Source organism: Podarcis tiliguerta (genome assembly GCF_965153285.1).
Source record: "Podarcis tiliguerta genome assembly, chromosome: 9".
NCBI classification, from domain to species: domain Eukaryota; kingdom Metazoa; phylum Chordata; class Lepidosauria; order Squamata; family Lacertidae; genus Podarcis; species Podarcis tiliguerta.
The window spans coordinates 40,231,600-40,241,502 of record NC_139542.1 but is presented as its reverse complement, the minus strand read 5'-3'; positions in this window follow the sequence as shown (position 1 = coordinate 40,241,502).

The following is a 9,903-nucleotide window of genomic DNA, read 5'->3' as shown; positions in this document are numbered from 1 at the left end:
GCACAACTTCTGATTGGCTACAGGAAGCTCCTGCAGCCAATCAGAAGCTGCAGAAGCCCCGTCGGACGTGTAGCTTCCAAAAATAGTTCTCAAACCAGAACAGTTACTTCCAGGTTTGCAGCATTTGGGAGCCAAAACATCCAGAACTAAAACCAAGGTACGATTGTACTTGCATCTGCTTCTTCATGTGGATAGGGCATATGTTGTTAACTTTGCTGTCTGGTCTTTGACCAAAAATAAAGATTGATTGATTGATTGATTGTTAAAATGTTAACAATTCTGGCCTTTTTTACCTGGTCAGATCTCATCTGGAATATCTCCCCCCAGATCTGAACAAACTGTAACATGGGCAGAGGGTAGTGTCAGCAATGATGAGGGGTCTGCTAGCCAGGTCATAGGAGGAAATTTTGAAGGAGTTTCGCGGGGTTCTTCTTGAACAAAATATTAGTCACCTTAAATTAATTCAAATAGCCATATTTAAGCACTATATGTGATGGAAGGGATTAGATAAAGGATTAGGTTTACTTCATGTAGTTCCAGAGAATAAGACCTGAACCACATGGGTTTAAATTATGAGGTGGTTTCATCTAAGCCTTAGGGAGAACATCCTAATAGTATGAGCTATTCAACTTTGGAACAAGAGGTGGCAAATTCACTTTCATTGCAGGTTTTTAGAAGAAGGCTGGATGGCTGCAATATAGTAGCAGTCGTTTTTTTGGAAATAGGACTAGATGGTCTTTGAGCTCCCCTCCATCTCTATGACTGTATTTCTGAAGCAAAATCAATCCATTAGGAATTCTCCATGGTTCAAATTTTCATTCCAGGGTTGGGCAATTACCTTAAGAAAATGGCAAAAAAGCAGCAGTTTTTGATATGATTGTACTATCAGAAATAAGAGTATTCTTTTTGTGTGGTGTTTCAACAAAGCATAAAGATGTGATGATGACCATGATCATACTCATGAAGAAACAGAATTGGATAAATGTCATGTACTCAATGTGTGCAAGTCTGATTGCACACTGGAATCATATAATGAACTGAAACTTTTTATAGACTCTCAAATCACTAGAAGCAAAAGAGAATCTGAAACTACTGGCATTACAAATATTCCCCTGCATCTTCTCCTTGTGAATTACTTACCAGAAATGTGCTAGAGGGAATGATAGACTGCTGGTTGAATGACTTTCCTAGAAATGTTTGTGCATGTTGGTTCTTGCTGGTCACTTCAGTGCATTTTTTCAGCTTTTGCCACAAATGGAGGTTGTGCCCCAGAATTTTCTGCAACTTTACATGGATCTAGGATGCATTGTCTTTTTCATAGGGTGCACCCACCTTGGGTAGAATTCCTCCTGTTTACTGTTTATTAGATGTCTTACCCACATCATAAGGTCCCTGAGTAGGTTGCAACAATATAAAAGGAAAAGGAAAAGGTACCCCTGGCCGTTAGGTCCAGTCGCGGACGACTCTGGAGTTGCGCACTCATCTCGCTCTATAGGCCGAGGGAGCTGGTGTTTGTCCGCAGAAAGCTTCTGGGTCATGTGGCCAGCATGACTAAGCCACTTCTGGCGAACCGGAGCAGCGCATGGAAATGCTGTTTACCTTCCTGCCGGAGCGGTACCTATTTATCTACTTGCACTTTGACGTGCTTTCAAACTGCTAGATGGGCAGGAGCTAGGACTGAACAACGGGAGCTCACCCTGTTGCAGGGATTCGAACCACGGACCTTCTGATCAGCAAGTGCTAGGCTCTGTGGTTTAGACCACAGCACCACCCACGTCCCTCTAATATAAAAGTACAATATTAAAATCAGTTCTGTTTTCCAGTTGACCGTCTGTATGCTAGAGTTCTTGCAGGGATAATATAATGTTTTGAAGGCAGTTCTCATAGAAAGTGATAGTAAGCTGATCTCAGCAGAAGGAAGGTACAGTTTACTTCTCCCTTTGAATTTTACACATCAATTATAAATCAACAGCTACTTCCACCTGAAAGTTGCTCCTGGGCAAGATTTAAGTAATTATTATTTTTTTAAAATGGAATGATTGGAATGTCTTTCCTGCTTTTAACTAAAGCTAAATTACAGGCAACAAAGCTAGCTTATTGAAATGGCATTCTTGGGTATATATTTTTTGGTAATAAATTCAATCAACATTGACCCAGGAAGATTGCGACATCTTCAACTAATGATGCAAGGTCTTTGGGAAACTGGGGGGGGGGGGGGGAGAGAAATACAAGGTGGCTGTGAGTGGAATCTATGCTGCAGGGTTGTTTTAAACATTCATTTCAGATTAACAATCCCAAATGCTGCTACACACAAATGTATAAACATTAAAGTGAAATATCATGCAGGCCTAAAGTTCTGGGCTACGACTCCTATAAGAAGATGCCTTCCATAAGGTAAGTTACTAAACATTATAAATAAAGATTCTATAAATTGTGGGATTTACTCTCATGTAATGTAATGATGGTCACCAAATTAGATAACTTTAAAAAGCAGATTAGGCTAATTCATGGAGGATAGGGCTATCAGTGGCCACTAGCCATAAAGGCTACATTCTCCCTCTATTTTCAGAGACAATATGACTCTGAATACCAGTTTCTGGGAAACCCAGGTACGGTGAGTGCTGTGGCACTCAAATACAGCTTGCCTGCTTCCCATAGGCATCTGATTGGTTTGATTTACAATGTCCCCTGCATAGCCACTACTAGTCTCCTTGTCATCACCGGGCTGCTATTTTATTAATATACAGTAACTATAAAACAAAATGTGAAACACAAGATGAATAATTAAATATAACCATAAAATAATTAGACAACTTTCAGCTGCAGCAAGTTAAAATTCCTATTAACTCTACTTTAACAGGGACACGGGTGGCGCAGTGGGTTAAACCACAGAGCCTAGGACTTGCCGATCAGAAGGTCGGCAGTTCAAATCCCCGCAGTGGGGTGAGCTCCCATTTCCTGGTCTCTGCTCCTGCCAACCTAGCAGTTTGAAAGCACGTCAAAGTGCAAGTAGTGCAATCCTGATGGAAACAGGGAAATTTACTCATCCCTGCCAAAGAAATCAATGGCCAATAACTCAATCTCACGGGAAACATGTTGGAAGTGTGGCACCCTGCCATATTTTATGACAGATAAAATCCTGATGGAAACAGGGAGAAGTTGGGCGATAAGAAATACGGTAATGTGGGCTGTAGGTAATATTCAAATATGCAATGTCAAGATTATAAGAGGTGGGGAAGGCGATTGATACAGGACATGTCACTGAAAACAGCAAACCTGATGTCAAACCTCTACAGTAGTTGCATAATTACAATGATATCCAGGGTTCTCCTGAATAGTTTATGGCTGCCGACCAGTTCTTATATTATGTCAGTGACACAAGAGCATCTTTTCTACAGAATTTGTTTATTTTTAACTGTCTTTATATAGCTGCCCCATAACTAGACTTCCCTGGTAGCTCCCAAAACCAAACGAACATTAAACTTACAGAATAAAACAATAAAAAACTGTAACAAATTAATTAAAATGTGATGCTCAATTAAAATACAGCTTTAAAATGTAAATTTAAAGGGGGACACCTAGTTTTCCACACTGTTCTGGTAATGGATGAAACCTGAGAACATATGGAAGGACTAAGTGAGAGGATTACTTCCCACACTGGTGCTAACCTGGGTCTTAGAAATGAGATACTAGGTTCATCTCCAGTTTTACAAAAACTGTTTTGTTTTTTTGAGCTTGGTGCTCAATTAAGCATGTTCATGACTCTCACAAATATTCTACTTCATAGGCGCTCAGGGGTTAAAACATGGTAGTAATGCAAATTTTGATTAGCTTGTATTTATTTCAGAATTGAAAGAAGGAAAAAGAGAGGTTCTTAGATGAAAGCATCAGTAAGAACTGAAGGGGCATGTTTCAGATGAAGGCAGATTTCATCTCAGAAATGCACTCTTTGTTGCTTAGCCAAAGATGGCAGAAGCACTTTGTAAACAAACAGTTTTATATCAAAGGAGCCATGCCATATAATATGCCCGTGTAGAACAAAAAGCTATAACTAGAAAGCTGATAATAAATGGGTGCCTGAAATTTGCTGGTTTTTTTTTTAAAAAAAAATGCAAAGTCTAGACTTCAAAACTATGCATGTATTCATTCAGGCAGGTTATTAGAGGCCACAATGCCTCAGAAGTTGGCAGTTGCTCACAAACTATTCTAAAAATATCGCTGTCGTCAAACTTTCTTTTCTTTTGACTATGCATCTACTGAAGCAATACAGGCACTTATAATAATTAACACACCATTGTTGTACATAATTCAAACCCAAACTATTTTCTGTTGCTAACAAAAGAGAACAGCATTGCTTTTTCTTCCTTTATTGTGTTGCTGTGCTAGAGTTGCTTCTAACATGACCATTTCCTACATCATGTTTCAAGCAACTAACTGGCAGCTAAGGTCTGCTGGTTATGATACTATTTTCTGAACAGACGGAACTCTGTGCAGAAGAAGTGTGTTTATGGCAGTGTGTGACGTGATGAATTCTACTGTGAAATGCAAGCTTTTTCAGCACGAATATCTCTATGACATGGTTAACAATGCAATTGAGTAACATGCACGTTACTGCTGGTCCCTTCCAACTCTACAATTCCATTATTCTTAAAGTGGTCTAAGTGTTTCAAATGTATTGCGTGGATGTGACCTCTATCCTACCTCCTATTTATAATATATTGATAGTGCTCCTGAAGGGTTTTGCTCCCCTGAAATGGATTAGGCTTGGAATAAACCTTTTTTCTAGTACCTGGAGTTTTCCCCACACACACCCTGCAAGAAATGTAAAGTCTTGCAAAGTGGTGTAAGGACAAAGTTCTGAACATCATCCGGAGTCATTTTAATGCCATGTAATTGATTTTTACCTGTTTATATTAACCATAGAGATCTGTACTGGAGGCCCCTCTCCATGTGATCAGCAAACAAGTAAAAGCCCTGAGGGAGAAGCAAAATGGCACCTGAAGGCTATGCTCACCTACATCTATTTTTAACCACCTGTGTCACCAGTTTGCACAGACAACTTGGGTGTGAAATGGTCCCCATTTGTATATATGGTTCATGTACACAATTGGAACCAGAGTCCTGGTGGCATGGAGAAACCCTACATAAAGCAGTTGTATGTTTGCAGGCTCCCTTTTACAATAAATAAAGAATGGATAACATAATCAGTGGGCCTATTAGCGGGGGGGGGGGGATACATGGCCAGCCCACATGAACCCACCTTCCTTCAGGTTTACTGAATGGACAGGAAGGTCTCACAGGAATCCTCCAAACAACCTACTTGAAGCAGGCTTCCATAGTCCAGGATCCTAATTGCCCCCCAAAAGAGGTCAGCCTAAAGCAATACCCTTTGTGCTCACATAACAGGGACCCCAGTAGGCCAGCACAAACATTGCAGCATAGTGACTGTATTTTCAATATGGGACTACTTGCTGATGGGTGCTATGAGAATGGAAATCCAAATTGGATGGAGACATGTAGGTAGTAATGATCCAATACGGGGCAGATTCAGTATGGTGAGGATGCGCTATTAAGAATGAAATAGCCAATTCAGAACCATGTAGCGTATTTGATTCTGGTTTCTTGTATACAAGTTTGCCCAAAGCATCCTGGACAGAAGGGATAAGACTGGATAAGCCTTGCACAGAACACTGACTGGTCTTAAAACTTTAGACTACAGGTTGCTTCCAGATAAGCTGAAGATGAAAAGCTGTGAATTCTCAGTCGACCAAGACAAGGATCAAAATGTCAAAATCTATAGGAAGATAATGATTGATTGCCTGAGTTTATTTCCCTAGCTGTAAAAAAAGAACCAGGAGGGCTTTCCCTGCTTTGTAGCACCATTGGAGGAAAAGGAAAAAAATCTTAAAACCATCCATTTACTAGATTATCTTCAAACTTCAGAAACTTGAAAGCAAGCGGTATGGGAAATGCAGTTCAGCCTTCTGACTTCAGCCTGCAAAATAGATGGGAAATTCAATACCTCAATAGTATTAACTGTTGTATTTACAGCTGCTGCTGCTGCTGCTGCCCACATGAAGAAATCTTTCCCAAGGGCAGAGATCAAAGGTACTGCCACAATGTGACATGGTACTGGACTACACTATAACAATTTTACAGATTGTTCTGAATGGGGGTGGGGGTTGCATGACATAAACTGCAGGTGTTCCTAAGCAAGGGCCGCAAGATCAAACCATTTAAGAAATGCCGGATTAGATTTCAAATTAGCCACTTCACATAAGCAGCAGTTTCATTTTGCACCTTCTGTGTACTACAAGTAAATGGATATTTAGAATCCACACTTTTACAGGGATGTAACTGCCCCCACAGAGTGCTTTCATATAAAATGAATGTTTTTAGTGTTTGATGGCAGAGATATCAAATGCTTTATGCAGCCAATTAAAATTAGCCATCATTTGTAATTTGCTTCTCTCTCCCCCCCGCCTCTCTCTCTCGCTTTTTGAAGCGGTTCCAAGTTGTCTTCCACTTGAAGGTTTTAAATTCTCCAAGCTTTAAAACAAAAAAGAGTATTAGCTATGAGATCTTTAAGAACAGATTTGGTTGATGCAGATTAGAACAATTCTGCTGGCGCCAGTGAAGGATTGATGATTAATGCACCATCCATTGTACTATGAAATTGCAATTAACCTTGAGCTAAGCATTTGTGGGTATGTTGGCAGAATAGTGCAGGTCCTTTCCACACAATATTAGATTGCAGTTAATGCATGTGTGAATTATACACAGTCTTCAAGTCTTCCTTTAGGCTTGCACTTTTGATTTGCAAAAGGGATGGAAAGTGGTGGAAAGTGGTGACTGGTATCCAACAAGCCATGCTTAATTGTAAGAACATGCTCTACATGCATTTTCACTAGTGTGTTATAGTTATTAGTGTTCCCAAGTGTCCAGAACACTGCACATGCGTTATCTACCTGCAATCCTTAAAACAACTCTGTAAGTTAAGTCAGTTGTGATGGTGGTAGGGACAACGGAGACCAAGGCTGAAAGAAAGAAGCTTGATGAAAGCCATTTGGCGAGTTGAAATCTGAACTGGGATTGATGCCTCTGCAAAACAGTTGTTACACGGAGGCATGGATCCCTTGCAGTGGTGGCTGATAGACCAAGTGGGATGGCCTATGGCCAAGGGGTCAAGTGAGTGTGTGTTGCACTTCCAGTCTGCCCCAACTGACTTGATTAGATGAAAAAAACATCCTTTTATTGTTCCTGTTCCCACCTCTTGCTCTAAAGCTCAGGTGGCTCTGTGGCAAATTCAAAATCTCATGACATTTCAGGCAGTTTAAGCCTGAAGATTTCTTATTGTGTAACTGTCTTCTCTCTGACTTCCTTGGGTGGGTGGTAAGGATGTTGACATGGGGAGATTCAGGGCTTTTTGCAGCTGGAACTCACTGGAACTCAGTTCTGGCACCTCAGGTGAGTACAATTGCCATTAAAAGAAAACAAGGGAGGTATTTAAGTTGAATTCCAGCATCTCTTTTTCTAGAAAAATAGCTCTGGGGAGATTAGATACTTTCCCAAACACACACCTTAACAGTACTCTTGTGAATATTGTTTGGTATATCGTTGCGCAGACATGGCAGGCATGTATTGGTATTTTTTATTATTTTTTAAAAAATGTGTTTAATGAGCAGCACCTCTGTGGAATTATATGCCAGGCATGAGTGATGCCTCTGTGATAATTATTCCTCAATGGAGGTTAATGGGGAATATCCAACTCTCAGAATCACTTAAGGAGCTAAAATTTGAAATCAATTCTAGTCTTGTCCAATTAGTTACCATAGGGTTAAAAGCTGTGCCACACAACTGAGATGAGAGCCAGGCACCACTCTGAATGATAAATGTTTGGAATTCCTTGACTGCTTAAATGCAAAGGCATGCAATGAGTCCAACCAAAATAAATGGTCATTCAAGAGAAAGGCACGACCACGGCAAACCAGAAACCAAGGCATAGAGTTAAAATATTTTTCATCTCCATTTGAGAAATGTCAAACGCTAATGCCCTAGGACGATACTGAATTTGTTAACTTTAAAGATTCCAAATTATGTAAATGAGCCCAAGTTCCATAGAGGAAACGGGGTACAGGGAATGTGCAATTCTAGAATGTATGAAAGCTGTTTGTGGTTTTGTGTAGAATGGGAAGAAGAGCACGTTCCCTCTCATCCTCTTCCCCAAACCTTCCCAACCAGCTGGAACTAAGAGAATCTGGTAGATTGAGGGAGAGACTATGGTGGCAACCTTTTCCTCTGAGTGAATAGCTTCTGGTTATCAGGAGGTCATGGAAGACGTTCTAACCAGGATCCAATTAAAGCAATGGCTGTGGTCAGGTATTTGGGCAATAAAACAAACATAAACTCCACCTCCAACATGCCCATGTACACTGGCTACTTAGATCATATAATAAAAGAGTTGGAAGGGATCCTAAGGGTCATCTAGTCCAACTCCCTGCAATGCAGGAATCCCGCCCACATTCATCCCTGGGTGGGCTTGAACTACCAACCTTCTGGTTAACATCCAGATGCACTTGCCCATTGTGACACCTGAGGAAGGTGATTGTCTTCTAAAGTGCATTCAACTGACTGTCTTCCCACCCATGCTCACTCAAACATACTTAAAACTACCTCCAGACTTTTGTGCTAATTGCACAAACATCCCAATAGCAGCTGGTGCCCTCAGGGATGTTGGGGGGGGGGGGACGTGTGTGTGTGCCCACCCCATCCTGTGCATGTTCAAGGATATACCTGAAGATAGGAAATGCCTCAGGGCCATACAGGGCAAGGGGAGAAATTCAATAAAGTTTGCATTTAACGATGAAGTTACCAAATCTGCACTTTCTGAAACAATACAAGGATCTTCAAAATCCACACTTCCCCAGATTTGGAAATGCTATTCTTCAGCCAAGCAATAAAAAAATCCATATACTAGGGTAAAGTGTGCGTATGAAAGCATACAGCAGTGAAAAAGCATACAAAAATGCATTATGTTGAGTGAAATTGCTTGGCAAAAATATGTCTGTTAGGAAAATGTATATAAAATGCATATATTAGAAGAGATTTATGGTAGAATGCTGATGATTTTTTGTGAGGAAATTCCCCCCCCCCCCAAGTCACAAACTGGACATGTAGAGAACCAAATTTAAGACTGGAAAAATCAGAAACTGAGAGAAACCAGTATGGACATCTTTGTCATCCGTTACCCACTTGTTTCTCTTTGAGATATCCAACCAGGTAGGAAGATGTTGTGTGAGATGATTCCCAGGGCTAAAATTGGTCCACATGACCTTCTGGCACCACAACTGCTCTTCCAGGCCCTGAAAGCTTCTCCCTGGTATCCATGTGCTGAATTGAGAATGTCCATAGAGGGACATAGCTTGCATTCAGCTCCACATGGTCACAATCAGGCTTCTTGTATGCCAAGCAAGCATTTGTGTGAGTTCAAATAAATGCTTGTAGGCACCCCCTTCAGATGTCCACTGTCCATGCATGGACATTGGGTGTGGGGCCAGAACCAGGAGCTATGACCCCACTTTGCCTATTTGTTATTAGTCCTATGTGTGGATGAGAATTTTCTGAACAGGGTTTGCATCACCTCAAAATGCATAACACAGATTGCTTTAAGCAAATTCACGTCTAAGTCTTTTAGCACCTGGATGGGTTATGCAACAGGTCTTTTTGCTTAAACAATTGGATTTTGATACAGCTTATAAAAATGCTGCTTGAAAGTCATGCGGTATGATTTTACAACAGTCGGTCAATGCTGCTGCTTTAGTACAAACCAGCCCTTTCACTCCTTTCATTCTCGCGCTCCTTACTCTACAGCCAAAGTGTTTGTCCTTCTGGGATTGCTGCTGA